The 22935-nt window shown below is 43.7% G+C and overlaps 1 pseudogene; it reads left to right on the plus strand.

Annotated features, from left to right (window-relative positions):
- LOC115317114 overlaps window positions 1-21380 on the plus strand; it is a 79132-nt pseudogene extending 57752 nt beyond the window's left edge.
- The last annotated feature ends 1555 nt before the right edge of the window (window positions 21381-22935 follow it).

Below are 22935 nucleotides of genomic sequence, written 5' to 3' on the forward strand. Positions count from 1 at the left end.
TGGTTGATGTTAAGATTAAAACAATCTTCGTCCCTCCTTTGCGCTATTTATGTGTAACTAAAAATAACATTGCACTTCTGTTTGTTTTTGTTTTTTTGTAGTAAGGATCGATTTTAGTATTTTTTTAAAGAACATTAGTTATTATCTTTCTCTTTCTGCACATTTCGTGTATTTGCTTTTAGATCTATCATGAGAGCACAAAGTCCTTTTTGGCATATTCCGGAACCCGATGTTTTACACTGACAAACAGCGAACACAAAGCACTTTTCCGCAAATCGGCTGAACAGCTGACGTATTTTTAAGTCTTAAGCGGTTATATGAACTTTGCACAGTCAAATTTATTGATGATAATAAAATATATTTAACCACTGAGTGAAGAGTTGGCAACATAAATAAAGGTGTGATCCAGTTAAAAAATACATAATAAGTAGATGCTCCCCAAATTATCTTGAGGGTGCCCTGCAAATTTTTCCAGGCGTTTTTATTATCGATAGGCACGTGTGTAAGTGATTTCGGAATACCATAAACAAACTTCTGCAAGCTGATTTAAATAAATATGCGTTCCTGACACATTCATGAATTCCCAAATCCATAGAAGTCTATTATTGCCTCTTTTGTGTTATAAATAGCAATTTCATGTCTGTGGGCTGGGCAAAGACATATTAGATAGGGACGCGTGGTGGAGCTACTACGATTACGCACGCGGACTGTCAGAAAGTGAGCAATTAAGTAGCTGCCATGTAGAAATACTATGTTGTTCTATTTAACAAAAAATCATCAATTAGCAAGCGTGATGCTTGTTTGCAAATTGAATTGACGGGCGTTTTGTCAAGAACAAACCGCAACAGCCAGGTTATGCCGTTTATCTTGTATAAAAAAATATTTACTTTGGTACGCGCTAGTTTAGGCCAGACTCGATTCGAGTAGAAATGTGTGTATAGATTAGAGTGAACAATTGTGACCACTCCTTTTGTACATGATTCTTCGTCTGCATCACGGTGTTGAGTGTAAACTATGCTGGTTAGGAAAACATGCGTTGTGATTGCCGCTCAGTGTTTCTATAAATGGTAGACTGAAAGAGCTTGTCCTGAGACTTCCGTGGCATTTTGAAAATATTATTGTTTCTAGCTGAGTTCCGTCGTCATCACCTAGATTGTGAAGCGTAATTCGTAAACGATATTTCACGATATACATGGCGACGAGGTGCCCATTTTATGATTTTATTCACTGCAATGAATTCCAAGTTGAAGAGCACAACTACGATCCAGCTTTTAATACAGCGACGCAAAGTTGTACCGATCGTGGGTACTTTAGGCGACCCACCACACTTCGTGAGGTAAAATATATGTAACTGCGATGAACAAATGGACGTTGAATCGTATAAATACAACGTTTTGTGTGTCAGTCTAGATTTTCTTTTACTGTGGTGTCAAAATTAAATAACGCAGTTTCTTATTTGTGGTACCTGAAAATAAAAGTAAATAAACAATAAAAAACACAAAAAAAAACTAGTTCCTTGTTTTGCGGCGGAAATAGTGCGTATTGCAAAACAACGCGGGGAATAGTATATTCTCAATTTAGCAGTTAAAACAGGTTCGAACCGGTTTGAACAGGTTTGAGACGTTATTTTTGCTCCCCATAACCGATCCGGAACTGAACCGAAAGCCGTGAACCGAAACCCAAACGGAACCAAAAAAAAATTTCGTTTCGACTCTCTGCAACGAAATAACGTACACGTAAGAAAAACCGCGAACTTGTGGCGAATAGAAAATTAGCTTAATTTACGCGCACAAGCTAAAGTCGCTGATAGCTTAATAAATCCCTGGGCGTGGCCTATTATATTCGCGCTCTTTGGTTCCTGATTGGTTCGTGGGTGTTTTTATCGTCCAGTGCTGCAATCCCATTAGGTGCGTAGGGATAATAAGATGATTGGGACTCAACACGCCCTGCGTTTCCTAAAGAGTCAGTGGAAGTATACGAACTCGAACGGTGCTCACTTTATGGTGAGATAGGTTTTCGTCAATGTTTGATGGCGTAAAAATCGCAGTAAAAAAAATGTGCCTCTGGTGCGCGTGCGTCTTTAAAGTCAAGTCTAACATGTCCCGTATTCCTGCATAACGTGTTTAATTTTCTACATTCCATGCGCATCAGTCATTTCATAACTTATATCTTTTTTTTTTCTTGGAGTTCAATCAGCTCCTTGCTCTTCTGGTGGTGAAGTCTTGTATTTGAAAATTCGTTGTTTATAGATCAATCTATCCAAAACCACTGTTTTTCTCCCCCTCTTACTCTATTTTAATTAAACACCTGAAATAATCTGATAATGCAACGAATGACCAGCCTTTTTTGTATGTTATCTCGACTTTGAATATTTATATATTTGGCTTTGACAACAGCTTCACACACTTCTTTTCCGTTAAACATTGAGTACCGAATTTCAAGGTGCATGGTATTTCTTTGTGTATTACAAGTATATTTCGTTATTTTATATTTGCTTAAATACATCATTGCTATCGTAACTTTTTTTTTCGCCTATCGTTTCTCATGCTACTCATTTATTGTTTAAGTTTTAACATCAGTCATTTCCCGTTAACGATCGTTGTTGATCTCATCGATGCAGCTGGTTCTTTGTTCCAATCCGAATACATAACTTGCTTTCATAAAAACAACCTCTTTCAACCAGATTTTGTTTCATTCTTTGCTACAATAAACGCAGTTACTGTAATAAAAAAACAAAACCATTACCGGTACATAATCTTTTCTGTTTACGTATCTCTTTGTTAACTTCCCCAGTCACACCCGAGCTGATGGGAATAGTTGATACTCGGTTGCCGCAAGATCGATGCACTATGCCAAACTGGGAAAGTGCATTCGCTTGCGTAAATTGCTTCTTTTACCTCTCTCTCTCTCTCTCTCTTGCTTTCTGCACTGATATCCGGGAGTGCTCGGGCTATCGGCGTTATCAAGGCAGCCGGTCTCGTGCCTGCTGCTTCTCGGTACCTTGAGACGCAATCTAGTTTCTTTTTTTCTTATTTTTTTCTTTCGAAACAGTTTGGAGTTGCGACCCAGACTGATCGTCTCAAACCAGAGGTCAACATTAGGCGTCGTTTCAAGTACGCCACCCGGGGCCAGATTGAGTCAGGCGCCGTGAAGCGCGCCAACTCCCTAGATTCCGCGAGATGACCGGCGGCCGATGCCGCCCACGCTGGGTGCCAGAAGAAAAGAGTTATTGCGCCAAGACTCATGCCACTTGAGAGATTGCCGTCCGCTTAAACTTGATCGTACGCATCCCCACCCTTCCCAAATAACGCATTAATTTCCAATAAAAATATTACAAAACACGGAATTATAAATCAGGACGTCTCTTTGCTGACAACTTAAAAAGCTCAGGGTGAGCGGATCCCCGAACATTTTATTATTGCTTCGCAGCCGATAAGGTTGCTGCACCAGCCGGCAGGAGATAAAAAAAAAAAAAAAATCCATTCAAGAAGGAAAAAATCGTAAACATAATAAACAGCAACTTGTGATTCCGAGGCTGTTGGCGACTAGGGGTCACTGGCTGTGGTCACCTTAGACCAGGGGTCTCAAACTCATTTAAAGGCCGACGTACACTTCGCGCTTTCCACTTTTGCCCGCCTCCCCCTTTCCTATATCCTCTCCACTTTTAACCTTGCCCCAACTGGGCTCTCCCTCGCAGCTTAGGAGAGGGGGAGTGCTGAGAGGATTATCTTCCCTGCAGAAAGCCGAGGTTGTACGTCGGCCTTTAAGTGTAAGGGCCAGACAGCACTCCCCCCCCCCCCCCCCCAAAGTTGGGGGCCAACGGGAGGGGAGAGGGGGGGCAATATTTTGACATTTTGGGACAATTCAAGCAGCAAAGGTGTTTCAACTGGCAATTGCAGCCGAATGTCCCAGCGACACACCATAGATTTCCTTGAGAAGGTACCTCATGCTTTCTGCTTATTTTAAGCTCGCCGTATTGCCAGTGACGTCTATGATTTACATAGACAACAACTTTGGGCCCACGCCCGATGTGATAAAAATGATTATAACACCAGCATGTCGGCAGTTTTCGATAGAACGAGAGCAATCACGCTGTCGTTGCCCTTTCGCGCAATTTCCCTACTCTCGCCACCAGTCATGGAAACCGATATCTTGTCATACAGCAAGCCCTCTTAGCTTTTCTGGCAATTTTTCTAGCAGAATTACATATAAAAAAATGCTTCTATTTCAAACTTGCTTCCTTATGGCCAGAAGCCTGAGCTCATATAGTTTTATCTCTGGCAGTTTCTCCTGCTCAGCGAGAGTTCATGCAGCCGAGGTGCCTCTTTGAGCAAAGCTCGAGCTTGGAGCCTAGTAGTGGTAGTGTCTTTCCTGTTTGACTTACACGAAAAAGAACAGTAAAGCAAATATTTATTCAAAACAATACTCAGTAAAAAAAAAATATAATAATAAAGATATATATATATATATATATATGTATATATATATATCGCAAAATGTGGAGCGGAAATGAATCCTCGACGATTTGAAGCTATTATTTATGCCGTATGTAGTGCTCGAGGCATGGGATGCTTGTAGGCCGCGTCCTTGCGAGCCGCGGGCCGCATGGGGCCCGCGCCTCGCTGGGACGTGGCCTGCAAGCAACATTGCGGCTTTGCAATAGTATCGTGTTAAGATAGTTAATACTTTTCTGTTTTATTTGCTTTGTGATTTGTTTTAATTCTAGAGCGCAGCTCCTAGGCGCCCATTTCCGGCTTTCATTTTTTTTTTTTACTTCTCAGCTTTTTGTCGCGTTAAAACCACCCGTATGCAAATATACTTTATTTCATAAATTACCCGAGCTCGAGGAGAGTGCTCGATTGTAGTCGCACACACTGCGCGTTCTGCCTTTTGCAGTAACTGTTTTAAAGTAAAAACCCTTAGCGAAAAGTCGTTCAAAATCAGTATACTGAAAGTATACTATTAGTGAACTTAGGGTGTGTACTGAAATCGTACTAGTTTCACACTTTTATGAAACAAAATAGTATACCTTTAGTACACCCCAAGTACATATGTAGTATACCATAAGTGCACCTCCAGTGTACTTTTAGTATACTGGAGGTGCACTTATGCCGGACGGAAGCTGATTGCAATAGCAATGGTCTTACGCAGTTTTCAAAAGTCTCTTCTTTTTGAACCTTTTTTTTTTTTTTGAAGACAAAACTAAGCAAATCAATATAATAATAATAATAATGTCAATTTTATTATATTCGTAAAAAATTCACAAAACGATTAGTCTATATTAGGTTTTATCTAAACTTTCGGTTTTCTTTTTCAGTGTAAAACCGAAACTATCTCAAGCAATTTTTCCCTTGTCGCCAAGGCTATTTTGATTCATCAGCGCATGCTTGCACCGCTGGGATTTCGGCTTTTGTGGAAGGATCGGCTCTCGCTGCACATAAATAATGACGACAACCTCGCGTTTTTAAACAATGAGCGTGCCCGTCTTTTTTGACGAGGGAAAGACACGTTAAATTTACGTCGATTTTTTACAGTGTGGAACTCTCGATCGACGGTGTTCGTTGTTGCAATTGTCAATCTCTTTTCACGTGAATTGAGATGTCTTAGAGTTTTGCAAGATAAGTCTACACCATGAAACACTTTCGGTGAAAGCTTGAGGTTGTTACATAAAGGCGCCAATTTCTCCAGCCAATTTCAGAGCGAGCTTCCATTCATAACACCACTTCGCTTACGCGGTTCAGAAGTTGATTTGCGCTGCATGCGACCATGCAAGGTGGAGCATCTTATGTCCCCATTATTAGCCGTGGTTTCTTTTGCCTCCTGTCCTTTTGATTGCTGTGGATGCAGATGTCTGAAGCAGCGTATAGTGCGCTGAGACCTGCATTACAAAAACACCGGATTATCCTGCAAACGTAATTTGTCTACTAGCCTATGAGGCAGCACGCAAGTGGCGGTGCACTTTGAAAACAAAGTCATTTGCATGCTTTTTCATCGGCAGCATTAAACACTTGGTGTGATTGCTTTCAATCGCCTAGCTTCCGAATAGTGCTAACAGGTTTTTTACAGTAAACTTTTATTCTTCAATAAAGGTAACAAATACAGCTCAGGGAAAATAAAAGCTTTCTTTGCAATAAAACTAGACTGTTCAACTGATAAATATAGTAGAAATGACTAGCTAAAATAATTATTGAGAAGTTAGATAACGCTACTTTCCGTGGCGTACAATGTAGCTTATTTTTTATTTGTGCTTTTTTTAGGCGTAAGTCCATGTTGCATTTGCGACGTAAGTATGCTCTGACAGTGCCGGTCGTTTCCCCGGGGAACTTTTGGACCACGTGGTCTGCAGTGAAATGAGAAATGAAGCATCCCTTTGTCACATTATGTCAGCTATTTTTTAATCAACTGGTTTCAGGAAAATTGGGGGCTCATGTCATGTTGATGCACTCTTCGTATGTGTCGTGCGACTCGGCGGACATTATATGGGTGAATAACCGTGGCAACTTTTTTTTAAGTAATTAAAATCCGTAAATTTACTTTTTTTTTATTATTGCTCTTTTAGAGGCAATCGTTATTAGAGCCTAATACAATCAAAACTATTCACGAAACAGCAAGGGGCTTTAAGATATTTATTTATCAAATTTCGCACTTTTTCCCTCGATTCAAGAACCACGCGCGGCAGGGGCGGGCAAAGTGGAGAGTGACTTAGCGGTTTCGACATGGCATATCGGTGATGGCATGTTTGTTTCTGTTAGCGAGAACTTCTCATACTGGAGTTCTATGCGTTATTTAATTTTCTAGTGAAGTTACAACCCTCATAAAGTGCTGTCGCATTCAGCATGAACGAAGTTGCACTCTTTTGACAGCGTGCCTTTGGTGTATGCTCCAGCATCATACTTCCAACGGGTCGATTGAAGAGAATACGTAAGAATAGCATTTGGCGCTCTGTCCAGTGCGCTGTTTTTAATCAGGCGACGAAAGGCAGCGTTTTAGCTATGAATAACCCAAAACTCGTCACCTTTTCGCAAATTGCTTCAGTTGGGCTAGAGTTTATTCATAGCCCCTTTAAAATTGAAAATTCAACATGATCAATTACACTGTCAATTAAAAAAGCTAATTAGACAACGTACTGTGTCGTTTATTTACTCATCTAATGTCCACCGAGCCCCACAAATATTCTGTGAAAACGGCATCGGCCTATCTATCGCGTTTGTAGTGTGTTGATGTTAAAAATCGCACTATATATATATATATATATATATATATATATATATATATATATATATATATATATATATATATATATATATATATACACCCGGTTATTATAATTTGAGTACACCGACTGCAAGCACTGAAAGTAGACCTTTAGTATACTTAAGTGCACTTTCGGTATACTGATTTTGAACTACTTTTTACCGCGGGCACTACGATTCTACTACATGTACTAGTTTTGTACGGACGAGTATACTTTCAGTCCACCGCCATTTTTACTGGAAGTATACTTTAAGTACACTTAGAGTATACCATCAGTACAAAGACCGTACTGAAAGTATACTTTTAGTATACTTCAGTACACTTCGAGTGTACTGATTTTGTGGGAAAATAAGCGCCAAAAAAACACGGACAAAGAGTAGATTGACAACGACACAGGGCGCACTCTCAACTGAATTTATTAGGAAAAAACACAAACTTATATAAGTTTGTGTTTTTTCCTAATAAATTCAGTTGAGAGTGCGCCCTGTGTCGTTGTCAATCTACTCTTTGTCCGTGTTTTTTTGGCGCTTATTTTCCCACGATGTACCAACTGGCCCATCTAAGCATTTTATTACTGATTTTGAACGACTTTTCGCTAAGGGAATCCAATGCGAATGGCACTTCGCACGCGCGTTCATCAACGTCTTAATTTGGTTGTTTGCTTCAAATATTTAATACGGATATGGCCAGCGCGCACAGTGCTTGTACTTAGGTTCCGAGCATTTTTTTTTTTTTTTTGATGCGTGGAAGTTGGAATACGAGCTATTTGTCCGAGGACACACCTAGGCTGGACGAGCTCTTTCTTAGCAGGAACAACTGTCAAAGATAAAACTATGAGCTCACGATTCTCGCATTCAGTAAATATCGCCATTAAGATACGAGTATTTTGTTGGAAAGCTGCTGCAAATATTCTCTCAGGAAAGCAGGAACTGCGATGTGAAGATTTTTTCTTTTCAAAGCTCGATTAATTCTCGTGTGAATTAAACAACGGGAATGACAGTTTGCTTTTTCTCTTGTTCTAATGAAATGCCTGCAAAATGGTGGGGTCGTGCCAGCTTAATTATATGTCCTATAAACAAACCAAAATCTAAAAATGGGAAGAGCTGCAAGTTTACAAAAAGCAGAGGGCACGAAATCAAATTCAGAAACAGAACTTAAAGTAACGTATTTTGAAGTAATAGTCTAAGTATCGACGTTAATTTCGGTTTCCCTTATAACTCGAGGGGTGCCTCACAGCGTAGTGATTAAGCTGAACAATTGTTTGCAGAAAATTAATTTTCGGACATTTTCTAAAACCCTACCATCAGTGCTAACAATTTATCCAAAACGGTATTGGAATGCTATCAATCTCAATATTAAGCCCGTGATATTCGTGCTTAATGATTTAAGAGATCCTTTGTCTTATAGTGATTGTGCATCGCTCTCAAGCTGGCATTTATCGATTCATTCTCGGACGCTTATTCATCCCCCTTACCCCCATTGCAACAAAGTGTATTTATACCCATGTACCCTACTTTAACGCGATAGCGTTTAGGAGCTCCGGTCGCAAACAATTCGGCTTCGGCGTCGGTGTCGGCGTCGGCATCAGCGTCGGTGGGATCAAAAAATCCTGTAATGCAACGCGGGCAGGCAGATGTGATATCACACGGGCTGTGACGGCATGACCCTGCCCTATCGACGTACTAAATTTGGATCTGTTGAGGTTCGGGCAAGCCAACGGCCATGGAGAGAGTAACTAAATATCAGTGCGTCATATTTTAACTGGACGACGGGGAAACCTCCTTCATCTAGGGGGGCGACCCGTGGTGCCGAAAGCGCGCGATATGTGACGACATCATGAAGTTTTTGGTCCTGGCGTTACTACTGGTCAGAGCCGCTAAAACCTTTCTTTTAGTCGAAATACAAAATGTAAGTGGCGCGAATTTGTTACAAACTTTAATGAAAGCAGTTTTTGTTCAGTATTTTAGATCTGAAAAGAAACAAATGCAGTTTAGAAAGTACGAAAATATAAAATGACCCTTTGATATACCCCCCACCAAGCGATGGAAAAGGTGGCGCATACTAGCAAGGTGTAGTGGGATCAGGCGCCGACGAGCGGCGAATGTAGAATAAGGTCCCAGGTGTACGCGGCGGCGCTGCAGTCGTATGGGCTCTAGGAACCGACCGGTTCCGAGCGTTCCGAAGGCCTTCGGCGAGCAGATGTGGCTTGCGGTTTGGCCGTTTGGCAGTTTGGCAGCGCGAAGTGGCTGCCAAACCGCCAAACGGCGGTTTGGCGGCCGTGACACAGAGTGCGGCACTCTGTGTCCGCACTCTGTGCGGACACAGAGTTCTGGACTGATCTTTATCCCGTGTTTGCTGTCGTTTGTGGCCAATGACGTGTCATGCCGAATTTGTGTTTGGTCGCGCAGCAAATGCAATGACAGCCGCCCTGGCCACCCGCTTCATCCAGCCTATCCAGCACATGATTTAGTGGCGCCCTCTCGAGCCGTCGACACAGAGTGCGGCAGCTGCGAGCCCTTCCTGAGCTCACTACCCTTCCACTTGTTCGCGACCACTCAAGACAGGACCAAGGACGTCATGAAGGAGGTTATTTTTGCTTGTTTTAGTAATTTTAATTTGCCTATATCTTTTAAGATGAAGCGAAATTCGAGAAAATAGAAGTTTGACTAAGTTACTACGTTCAGTGCACTCAGGTTCGGTGCAAATTAAAAACCAGTCAAAAAGTCGTTGCAGGGCTCGTTCAATGAAATGGCTTTGCGAACGGGGCCCGATAACGCTATCGCGTTATCGGGCTCAAAGTTGTTAGCGTGATTAATCATTTAAAATTAACTTGTTCAGCGGGAGTCGAGGCTATTAATTCCAAGTTCTTGAAAATGCTGTTGAATATTCTTCGATAATACTGGCTAAAATATTTAATACTTTCTTGACCTTCGATGTTTACCCGACGACTGGAAGGTGGGAAACGTGATACCGATACACAAAGGTGACGATCAGCGCTGTTCTCTCAATTAACGTCTCATATCACTAACCAATATATCATGCGAGGTTCTGGAGCATATCATGTCTTCACACCTCGTCAATTTTTTTAGAATCCAATAACTTTTTTTCACCGGCGGAAAAAGGTTTTTGGAAAACGTCTTCCTGTGAAACTCAGCTACTTACTTTCATTCACGATCTTCACGTCATTCTTAATCGTGGTTCCCAAGCTGATTACATATTTCTCGATTTTGGCATAACATTCGATAAAGTAAGTTCACTAAATGTTGAATCCAACATAATTTCTTGAATTCGTGTTTTTTTTTTTTTAACTGACCGGTCTCAATTTGTATTCGTAAATAACACTTCCTCACCTTTAGCCTCCGTAACGTGCGGGGTCCCTCAATGTTTTGTACTGGGTGCTCTCCTATTTCTTATATGTATATATATATATATGAAAAAAATATAGTATGATCCTCCTATGCATGGGAAGCTCCTATAGTTTGTTTCAGCTTAAATCCAGACGCAGCCAACGAGGAGGTGATAGGACCAATCAAGCAGCGTCAAAAGCGAACGCCACTAAGCCTTTTTGTTCATGATTGGTTCAGCGATAATGGAACACGCACATAAACATTATCAACACCATGATGGTGCACATTTAATGCTTTCCGATTCGTCGCATCAGCTCGTAGCGTCGGCTGCGTTTAGACCTAAGGTGAAATGAAGTATAATCCTGCTCTTCTACATATCGCCGCCTCTCGATAAGCAACGCAAGATAGGCATGCCATCGTGGAAACCTTCAACTTTTCAGGATTCATTCAAACCTCGAACTACGCCTTCTTGGAACCACCTTTCTGCGTCGGTGGTAACTTTATTTGATGGCGTCGCTAAGTCTTCCTTAAAGGGGCACTAAAGAGGATCCTGGGATTGCTTGTTCTTTGTCATAACTGATTGTACGGGCCCTAATCATCCTAAAAATACAAAAAATTACAATAGCGCGACGCCGGTTTTCTCTTTAAAATTGTGATGGAAGGTCAGGACACACCTCTTTCTGAGCCGATTTTTCCGTTCAGCGGAAAAATCGGCTCAAAAATGAGTGCGTCAGTTATGAATCAGTTATGGCCAAGAACGAAGGGGTGTGTCAGTGAATCAGTTATGACCAAGAACAGACGATCGCAGAATTCCCTTTAGTGTCCTTTAACAATGTCGATATCGTAGTCATTCTTATTAACATAAATTACTGCATTCTTAAAACTTGTTTTATGTTTTGTTCTTGTACCTGCCTTCTTAACACACTCTCCTATGCAATGTCCCCGTGTTTTTCAGGGTATTTGGAATAAAACAAAATAAATAAAGTACCTGTTCAATCCAGGCACTCAAAAGTGTAATTTTAGAGTTTAGGCAGCGCTTGACGCATAGAACTGCATATTACACCCCGTGTTTTTAAGTATCTTGATAAAGATGTCAAAGTTTGTCATATGGCAGAAAAATGAGACTTTTCTTTAAGAACTATTACTATTAAATTGCCTATTTTTGTGGTTGTCTGCGGCCGCCAAGTGTAACAATTTCAATTAAAATGTTATAAAGTAGAAATAATCAAAAATAAATGCAAACTGTCTACTGTAGCTAGTATAGCAAATGTAAGTGAAATGATATTGTCTGTGGGATAGGGCACATGGTTCTATCAAAGTCGCGACCGATGCCATCTGCAAAACTTCCAAGTTCCGTTGCTTGCTCGATTTTATTTATTCACAAAACTTCCCAGAACACTTACATTTTTTAATTTTTACACGCCGTCGTTTCTTTTTTTTTTTTTTTGTGAATTACAGTTTTTTCGGTTCGAAGGAACGCCTTCCCGCCTGCGCGTGTAGAGTCACTGCGGGACGTTTCGTTGGCGTTGTAAAACCGGTGAAACGGTTCAGGTTCAATCCCATACCGGCTGCAGCACTACGTCGGGGCAGTGAAGAGCGTTTGTTTGCATTAAGAAAATCACTGTCCGCGAGACACGATCGCGACCATTTCCGCCGTACTCTGCCGAGCGGGAGAATCTGGGGACCCTCGCTAGAGCGCTTCCAGCCGGTTCCGCCGCGAGAGGGCGAGCAACGAACGCAGTGTTGCGTTCGTTGTTCGTTGCTTTAGGCCGTATTCCAAAATTTACTCGATCTTACTCCAGGGTAGGGACTTTGTACCTTGGCGTTCCAATACCTACCAGCGTCCGGCGCTTTTTAATCTATGTTGTCACGTGACACAACCCGCCGGAGTAACTCGGATTCATTTGGGTAAGATTTAGAACACAGCCTTAGTGTTGCGCAGGTACGCAAGACTAAAACTCTCTACTGTTAAGCCAAGAGCTCTTCTACGCGTACGTTTCGTAAAGCCGCATTGCGAATACGGAATTCGCAGCGAGATATTTTAGTGGCGCCCTCCTACGGTTTCCCCTTGTGACGTCATTACCTTGCAAACAACAAGTTCGATGGTGTTTGTAAGTAGCATGGTGGAAGCTTGAAATCATTGCGCTCTCAAAGGAACACTACCAACACCGTCAAAGCTAAAGTTTTTTCAGTCCTCTTATTTCCGTCGATGATAAATCTTTTTCTGACGTCATAGTCAGCGTTTGGCCAATCGTGGAAGGCCGACCAAAGCGACGCTTTCGGTCGCGCACGTCGCCAATACTAAAACCTCACAAACGACAGAGTAGGATCTGCGGAGGCGCCTGAAGCATGCTCGAAGCAAGTTTGCTTCATGCCTGCTTCGAGCACGCGTGGAGGGAGTGTTTGTACGACCGGCATTATGGGACAGTTGTACAAGTAAGACGTCAGACAATGTTTGCAGACTGTCTTTTGTACGATGTATTAGCAGGTGTGGCCGCGGATTTGCGCCGAACGGCATTTGCGAGGTGCAGTACGACGATACAAAAACCCTCCGTTATATGCTTTTCTCGGTGATAGGTTGGGACAGCGTCATACATCATCGCGCCGCCAACAAGGATTTCTTTTCATGGGCGTCACATCTCTCGAAAGAACGAATCAATCTCCTCTCCAGTAGAGCTCTGCAATCGCAGAATTGCCACCGAGTTTGTTTTATGCTTGTGGAGAGAGTTGACCTAAATAGAACTGGGCTAGAGCGGGAGATCGATGGATAGACCAAGAACATCGGACGCTGCCAGCTCACCGCTTGTGCTCCCTCGCAATGCGAGAAGCGTTCGATAGCAAACACTATTTTCCTGGGGCCCTATGTTGCGCTTTTTGGGCTCCCACGCCGACTAGGGAGAAGGAGGTGACGTCAACAACGCAGCAAACGCAGGTTGGATGTTGATTGGTGAGAGTCGCAGATGACGAATTTTCTCAGAAGGAAACAGAGAAAAAAGTGAGCTTTGTTTTCTTCTGCGGAAATTCGTCATCAGCGACTCTCACTAATCAACACCCGAAATGCGTTTGCTGCGTTGTTGACGTCACTTCCTTCTCCCTAGTCGCCGTGGGAGTTCAAGAAGTGCAACGTACGGCCCCTGATGTACCGTCAGGTAGCAAGAATACTGGGGGCATTGATCGGCGTCTACGAGGTGCTGTAAACAATAAAGTATATCACGTCGTCTAATTTCATTACGTAAACGTTCCGTAACGGTTCTGATATTTGTTACGGCGCACGTAATATTTCCCAACTATACACTGATTCACACTGCACCGTTTTCTTACGCTACGTTACATTAAGAGAGCTTACGTACAAGTCGCCGGGACGCATGTGCTTCATACTGAGCATGTCTAGCAGTTCAAGGAGAAGGCATGACACGCGACATTCGAGACACGAATGTTTCGGTTACTTATACGTAGCGTAACTTAACGTAAGAAAATGGGGCAATATGAATGCAACCTACTTGGTATTAGTGGCGAGATGTTTTGGTGGCGGCCTCCTATGGTTCCCCCTTGTGACGTCATTACCTTGCAAACAACAAGTTCGATGGTGTTTGTAAATAGCATGGTGGAAGCTTGAAATCATTGCGCTCTCAAAGGAACGCTGCCAACACCGCACCGTCGAAATTAGTTCTTTCATTCCTCTTATTTGCGCCGATGATAAATACTTTTCTGACGTCATAGTCAGCGTTCGGCCAATCATGGAAGGCCAACCACAGCGACGCTTTCGGTCGCGCACGTCGCCAATAGGTTATAGACACTCGAAAGCGGTGCGCCGCGACTGGTGCCCCATGCATCTGTGCAAGCACGTGAAGCGTGCGCGTGAGTGTACCTTCGGCGAGCGTGCATTTGCACGGACTCGTCTGCACGAGCCGAGACATATCGCAGCGGCCTATCGCCCTACTTGCCATCGTCTATACGTCTATTGGCGACGTGAGCGATCAAAAGCGTCGCTGTGGTCGGCCCACCACCATTGGCCGAATGCTGACTATGACGTCAGCAAAGGATGTCTCATCGACGGAAATAAGAGGAATGTAAGAACTTCAATTTGGACGGTGTTGGCAGTCTTGCTTTGAGAGCGCTATGATTTCAGGCTTCCGCCGTGCCCATTACAAACACCGTCGAACTTGTTGTTCACAAGGTGATGACGTCACGAAAGGTAACCGAACGAGGGCGCCACCGAAACATCTCACCGCTAATAGGAAGTATTCACTGGCGGCCATAGCTGCGTGCACGACTGCTGAGCGCGTGCTGATGGCGAGCTTCCACAGTTCTTTTGCAACGTGCATTTCGCACCCACAAGATTGGCGGTCTTAGCAGCCTATTAATGTGGGCTTGTTCAGAGCATGCGCTCTAGACATCACCCACAAATATGGCGTCCGGTGAATACTCCTTATAGGGAGTATTCACTAACGGCCATATCCGTGTGCGCTGCTGCTGAGCGCGTGCTGACGGCGAGCTTCCGCAGTCCTTTTGGAGCGTGCATCTAGCACCATCAAGGTTGCTGGTCTTAGCAGGCTATTAATGTGAGCTCGTTCTGAGCATCCGCTCTAAACATTTACCTCAAACATGGCGTCCAGTGAATACCTCCTATACTTGGGGCTTTGGGACTTTTATTTTAGCAATGAAACCAAAACTATGAGTACCCGTGCGCTCGTGCACATTGAGCCCCTCCGATCGCAGCTGTGCTCGCGCGGTCTTCACTTATTTGGAAGTGCCAGAAAAAGTTGTCTCTGAATATACCAAAAAGAGTAAAAAAGAAAGAAGGATCTGAGTCTAGACTCGAAATGTCTCCCTTGACATTGATACCCGAAACGACATTCGAAATAAAGGCCGTCCACATATTGCCTCGTCTGCAAGCTAGAGCGAGATATTTCTAAGGCCTTTCAGAGATATCAGTAAAATTAATTTTTTTTGTCTTGTCTTAAGTAAAGTAAGACACTGCACAAAGTAATCTAAAAAAAAAGAGAAAAAAAAGGCTAAGGACGACAAGCTTTTGCTACGGATCGCGTCATGCGTGAGGCCGCGGCTTCATTAAATTCCCTTGGGAAATAAACGAAGATGGGAGATTCCGAGAAATTTGTCTGAGTTGCACGAGCCTATCGCTCTTTCACGACTGCTGAACTGTTCTGCTCTCTTGGGAGCAATACAACGCAGGTGTCCACAAATACACAGCAGACAGCGGAAAGACGATGGACGGACGCCGGCTAGAAACAGCAGCAAACAACGCAATTAACTCTAGATCCGTGTTCTGAATAGAAGGTAGAAGAACAACCCTGCCATCTACTCAGCATTTGGAGATAAGAAGATTATAAAGATTCGCGCAGGCTACAATTCTTCACATATAATATAGTTAATAGGCTCATTCGATGTACCTGCACTAGCTAGCCTGCACCGGTGCAGAAAACTGTGGCCGCGTTGATGAAAAGTGCAGGGCTATGCACTTCCCGTTGTGCTTTCAAACAGCCTGCACTTGAAAATCGAGTACGGCGGCCTGCACCCAGTGCACCTGGTGTACGAGTTGGAGGTAAATCGAGCGTACCTACTATAAAGTTACCGTGGAAATAAGTTTTTGTTAAAATTTCCCAAATGTAGACCGCCATGCCTAGAAGGATGTAGAACCAGGAGCTTTGTTTCGTATGAGTAATATGATAGAATAAAAAAATATGAAAACATTTTTATGCCGAATTAGAGCGCAGTTCTTGAGGAGGAGGAGGGGAGTGTACGGAGGAGAGGGTCACGTGTGACGTGACATCACGAGGGTAAAGCTTTCCCGCTAAATGTGACGTAACACGTAACGACACATCTGACGTCATACGTGACGTCAGGTCTGACGTCAGGCGTGACATCACGTGTGACGTTACGAGGGTAAAAATTTCCCGCTAAATTTGGCGGGAACCTTTTCCGATAAAATTAGGGGAAAATTTTCCCGCTAAATGTAGCGGAAAATGTTTCCACTAAATTTAGCGGGAAATATTTCCGGGTTGAGTGGCGTCACATGTGTTGTCATGAGGGTAAAATTTCCCCACTATATTTAGCGGATGAATTTCCCGCCAAATTTAGTGGAAACATTTTGCCGTCATGACGTCATGTGTAACGTCATTATGGGAAACGTCCCATAATGCAATACGTGGTTACGTCGACTGCGACGGAGACGCCGCTCAGGCCGGAAACGAGCGTCTAATAGCTGCGCTCCACAAAATGAAAGACGTTTACGAATCTCTGTAATGCGAAACTAGAGCAGAGCTCTTGGGGAGGAGAAGGGGAGGCCACAGAGGGGAAGGTATGCCCCTCCTACTCCTCCCTCCCCTCCCCTCCCCTCCTCTTCTCCTGCCGCTGAATATGTTCATGGGTGACGTGACACGAGGTCGTGGCGTTATTTTCCCCGCTAAATTTAGGGGAGAAACAAATTTAATGTTGAGGTCACGTGACGTCAATTTCTCCGCTAAATTTAGCGGTAAACTTTTCCTGCTAACTTTAGCGCGGAAACGTCCCATAATGCATCGAGCACGGTTACGCGACGCCGACGGCAATGCCGACGCCACTCAACCCGGAAACGGGCGCCTAAGAACAACGCTCGAAAAATAAGAGCACGATATTTGCTACGTTTCAGAGCGCTGCTCTTAGGCACCCGTTTCCGGGTTGAGCGGCGTCGGCGTCGGCGTCGGCGTGGGAATCGGCGTAACCCCGCGTTGCATTATGGGACGTTTCCCCGTTAAAGCTAGCGCAGAAACGTTTTCCCTCTAAGTGTAGCGGAAATTTCCCGCTAAATGGGAGGGGAGCAGGAGAGGAGGAGGGTAGGGTATGGAGGGGGAGGGGGGCATACCCTCCGCAAATGCTTTAATAGGGGGAATACATTCCACTCTTCGAAAATGCAATAGCCTCAGCGCGGACAGGTTTTCTGGCCTTGGCGAGAGCCATCTGTGGTCGGGGAGGTCTCGGCTTTCGAGCGAAAAATGATGATGATGATGATGGTGGGTCTTGATATTGAGGCTGGCTTTTTCCTTGAAAGGCAGTGTCCGGTGAGTGCGTCGCTGGTCGTTCGAATGTGTCTTTTTATTTATCTTATTTTATTTATACATGTATACGCGTATAAATAAAGAACACACCGACGATAACGTTGAGGGGATGACACACCGGGCGACACCGGTGCCTCAATCTGAGCCCTGGACCTCGGTTCCTCGGAGGCGGCAGCTTCTACTTTGACTGGGCTACCTCCTCGGAGCCTGATGCTTCGACCCCAGTGGACCCTAGTGGACTCCACTGAGCAACAGCGCCATCATGTTTCTGGGGCTCCTTCATGCACCGGTCGAACGGCGTGCCAGATCCCCATGGCTCGCTGCTGACCAGCCCAACCGGCCTCCACAAAATCTGGAGTTCTACTGCCATCCTCCTCAATAGAACCATCAGAGAAAAAAGCGCCATCTGTCGTACGCAACGGCAACTAGTGAAAGCCGCCGTGTTGCAGGATAGTGCGCGCCGCTGCATACGTTACGTAGGCCGTCGACGCTAGTCAATTCCTCCCCACGATGCCAACGTACTGCTGCGTACCCCTCTGTAAGCAGAGTGGGTATCTGGACAAGTCTGGCATTAAGGTACGTATTTGTAAATGTACTCGTTATCGGTTGACGGGCGTCGGTCTGGTGGGGATGTTCAGCAGCGCAGCCGCGCAAACATTTCCCTGCTGAAGTACAAGAACGGAACACGAACCGTTCCCACGCTACGCTGCTTGGGTGTTTGAGTCCGGTGTTTTTAATCTCACTTTGTTACGTTTGGACGTAGAGTTTTCAAGTTTCAGCTAGTTTGAAGAAATCAAAGCGTCAAATACAAATATAATGTTGTTCGTGGTATCGCTTGTGGACGTGACAGCTTCGCGAGCGCCTAGCTTCAGGTATGCACGAGCTCGCGGTGCTTCCAACTTGCGCGTGTAAATTGTATGTTAGGTACGCATGAAGCCATACGACCTGACGCTTTAACCTGCCTGTAGCGCACACATCTGTGCAGCGCATGCTTTATGCAAATCAACATGCACGCGCTTGCAACTTCTGCTTCACTGCAAAGTTTGCTGCTCTACATGTCAACTCCAAAATCTCCCTCAAGAAAAAGGGACTCGACCTATCTAGTAGAAACTTGCGTCGAATGTGTCTTTTACTGATTGAATTTGCGCATTGAAATTTTAAGTCTTAATTCCAAGTACAAAACAACAACAAAAAAAATGCCCCCAAAAGGTCCGTTTTTTTATTTGTTTTGCAGTAGAGGTTTAGATTTTTATTGAGTAAATGGGACAAGTATGTATTTGAGGCAAGTTTCAACTTGATACTCAGTTGCGGATTTCTGATGGGCCATTATTTGAAGCTTTGTAACTTTAATTTTGAGACACTCAAAAATAAGTGGCTCAATGTGTCAAGTTCAAACTTACCTCGAATACGTAGTTTACTAGTCCCATTTACAGAACTTACCTCAAATACATATTTTACTAGTCTCATTGACACATTAAAATTTCAAGTGTCTACTTTAATACAATAAAAATTTAAAATAAAAAAAACTTACCCATTTTAAAGCATGGGTTATTTTTTGTATCTAAAATCTAGACTTAAAAATTTTAATCCATAAATCCGACCAGTAAAATATGCATTCGAGGTAAGCCTCTACTGGATACGTCGAGTCCCTGATTTTTGTAGGCGATTTTATGTCGAAACTTTATTTTGGAGTACCCTGTACAGCAACTTGAAGTTTTATTTGTTTTTGTAATATTTATTGTACACAATCTTTGTCATACATGAAACCCGTGATTGCTGTGTACTAACGATGGCTCGTGCGGGTCTACGTATTTGAACACGAAGAAGCAATCTGCAGAAATTTGTGAGGGCCGGGGCGAGCGGTGGCGGGTTTTTGGAAGTCGTCTAAATGTAGAAGTCCCATAATCCCGCTAAAACCACCCAGCTAAATTAGAGTGGTACTTGCATTTTAATAACATTTAATTTTTTATTTGCAAATTTCATTTCATAGATTCTCAAAGAACACTGAGAACTACAAAAGATGGATAGCCGCCATAAAACGAGATGAAGGGAGGCAATTTCAAGTTTCATCAGCTACGAAGGTATGCTCGAGGCATTTCCTTCCTGAAGACTTTCTCCCGAACGTGGCAAGTGGATTGAAGCTACTTCGCGACAATCCTGTACCATCTCTGTTCAGCTTCAAGAAGCCAAAACAGCGGCGTTGTGCTCCTCGGGCAAGAGTACCACCACCCGTTCCTTCGCAACCAAACACTCCTGCGGAACACTTCCCTGTAGGAGGTAGCCAGAGTGACGATTCAGAGTCACCGGTCCTCGTGGACCTACCGCCGTCAACTTCAGCTCAGACAGAATGTGCATGCACATGCAACCTTGCAGCAAAAGTTGCCGGCCTTGAAGAAGAACTTGTGAAGCACAAAGAAGAGATAAGAAAACAACAGATAGAAATCAATGCGAGCAGAGCTCTACTGAAAGAGAGAAGCGATCAAGTCCACAAGCTTCGTTCGGACTTGGAACACGTCTCCATCAAGCACAGGAAGCTGCAGGAAGAAAGCTGTGGCTTTGGCATTCAAAAGTTCCAGTCAAGTAATGTCGATGTCCAATTCTACACGGGACTCCCATCATACGCCCACTTCCAAGAACTTTTGAAATTTGTTGAACCTGGGAATAAAGGGGAAAACATCATCTACTGGAAGAGTACTGCGACACCAGAAGACGAAAAGAGGGGACGACCTCAGAAACTTTCAATTGAAGACCAGCTGTTTCTGGTCCTTGTAAAGCTGAGGGTAGGACTTTTCCATAACACCTGGGTCATCTGTTCAATGTTTCAGAGACCACAATATCCAGAGTGTTCCTTACTTGGATGAGTTTTCTCTACCTGCGTCTGACTGAACTGCCACTGTGGCTCCCAAGGGACGTCGTGGACACCCTCATGCCAGCCACGTTCAAAGACAAATATCGCTCTACGCGAGTGATCATTGATGCTACTGAGCTGCGGTGCGAGGTATCTAGCTCACTAGTCACACAGTCTGGAACATGCTCTTATTACAAGTCGGCAAATGCCTTTAAGGGTCTCGTGGGCATATCGCCAAATGGACAACTGACATTTGTCTAAGAACTATTTATGGGCTCAGTCTCGGACCGTGAAGCGGTCGTCAAGAGTGGATTCTTAGAAAGGCCATTTGAGTTCGGAGATGCTGTGATGGCCGGCAAAGGCTTTAAGATTCAAGATCTCCTAGAAAAGAAGGGAGTTCTCTTGAACATTCCTCCCTTCCTAACAAAGGGTCAGTTTCCAACTGCAGACGTCCAGGAAACGCAGGACATTGCGTCTCGTCGGATCCATGTGGAACGAAGGATCCAAAGGATTAAGACATTCCACATTCTGGACCTCCCGATAGCCATCTCCCTGGCCCCTATTGCCAATCAGATATGGACGGTCTGCGCCATTCTATCAAACATGCGGTCACCTCTGATGAGGTACTCCGAGTACCACAGAGCAAGCAGGACAAAACATCGGAACGACTGGACAAGAGAACTGTCAGGAGACAGTCAGTCGATACCCTGCCAGAGCTTCAAGAAAGCTCAAGCTGCCACGCTACTGGAACTGATAGACGAACTGTTGAAAGTGTTTGAACATCATTTGTATTTCATTTTTACCTTCTTTCTTTTTCACACCACGCCTAAGATGTTTGCTTCAATCATTAAGGTAGGGGAGAATGATGTGTTTTGATATTTTAGCAAGCCTTTCGGTAAGACAAAGAAAGGCAAGCTAATCCAAGGGGATCCATTTCGGCAACATGAATAAAGACGGTTATCAGTTTACATAACCGGCCTCTTCTTTCTGGTTCAAACCACCAGACACAACGCTGCCTACCTGTTTCGAGGTGCTATGCTTCCTTGTTTTCAGCTACTAACCCTTGTTCAACTGCAATTGGAATGTTTTGAATGTTTGTTTCCCGATTCAATCAGGCCTGTGTGAAATTTAACCTTTTTAAGTCACTGCGTGTCATTCTCCCAAATTTTGTCTGTTTTTGTTACTTTGCTGCTGGAGTGATTGAAGTCCAGGCTAGAGGCAAGGTACTCATAGCCCTTAGCTTGTCCACATTTCTACATGCAACAAAATCAGCAAACTAAGAAATGGAAACTCAAGAAGGTAGGTCAAGGGTAAGACGGGCTGGGGAGGAGGAAGCAGACGGACCCTGGAGAAGAGGGGGAACCCCCTTCTCGCTTTAGCGTCGCATCAGCTTCCTCCTCTCCGGCCCGTCTTACCCTCGCCCTACCTTCTTGAGTTGCAACGGACTATAGCACTCGCAACAAGCAGATGGCAACTTGTGAGCCATTTAGCCCCCACTGTAAACACCTTGACTTATTTTCTGCCATCACACAGAGATAAAATTAAAAGGCTATGGCATTTCAAATCAAAATCCTCTCACAAATGCTTGCACTGCATCAAGACATTGCTCTTGAGCCCTCCCAAACATTTTCCTGCATGGTAACCTAGATGTATATGTAAATTATGAGATTTCACTACTTTCGTGTTCATTGTGCCCAAAACACCTCTCCGACTTGGTAGTGTGCATTCTACAAAGGTGAGAAAAATAATCTTAAAATTGCAATAACATTTTTAAATGTGTCGTTTCCTCAGGAGGATTTATGGAAGTGGAGGTATGAAAACTAAAGGAACTTACTGTGAAATGGAGTTTCAGTATGATAATGCTTGTCTGTCTCTAGAGAAAATTTATGACTAGGCTAGGAAGTTCCAAAACTGCACAAATGCTTGCGAAGCCTGTAACCGCTGCAAAAAATAGGGCGTCGCCACTTGATATGTGTTCCTCAGTAAAAAAGTCTTGGAACTTGTGCCGTGTTTGAACTCCCAACTCCAGTACAGACAAGCATCGCCATACTGCAGTTCCATTTAACAAGGGACCTTCAAAGTTTTCAGTACCTAAAAAATGATGACACAACACTACTACTCTTTGGTGCCTCACTTAAATGGTGTGGATATCTTTATGACGGTACTCGGACATCATGCTGACTTACTGTGCTGCCACCAATTGGACACTCTCGAAATGATTGGTAATAATACTGCCAACTTACGGAACGATAACACCGTATCTCGAAATGTCATTGCAAGTTTTAAGTTGATTTGCCCTTGTATAAGGTCTCAAAAAAAATCTACCAATGATGACAATGTCAAATTAAAACTAAAGTGGACCAAGAGGTATGTCATTAAGACTCAAACAAGCTTTTTTCAAATATACAGGGGTAGAGAAAAGACCTAGTTA

This window comes from Ixodes scapularis, unplaced genomic scaffold (assembly GCF_016920785.2).
Source record: "Ixodes scapularis isolate PalLabHiFi unplaced genomic scaffold, ASM1692078v2 PGA_scaffold2__306_contigs__length_199485367, whole genome shotgun sequence".
Classification (NCBI taxonomy): domain Eukaryota; kingdom Metazoa; phylum Arthropoda; class Arachnida; order Ixodida; family Ixodidae; genus Ixodes; species Ixodes scapularis.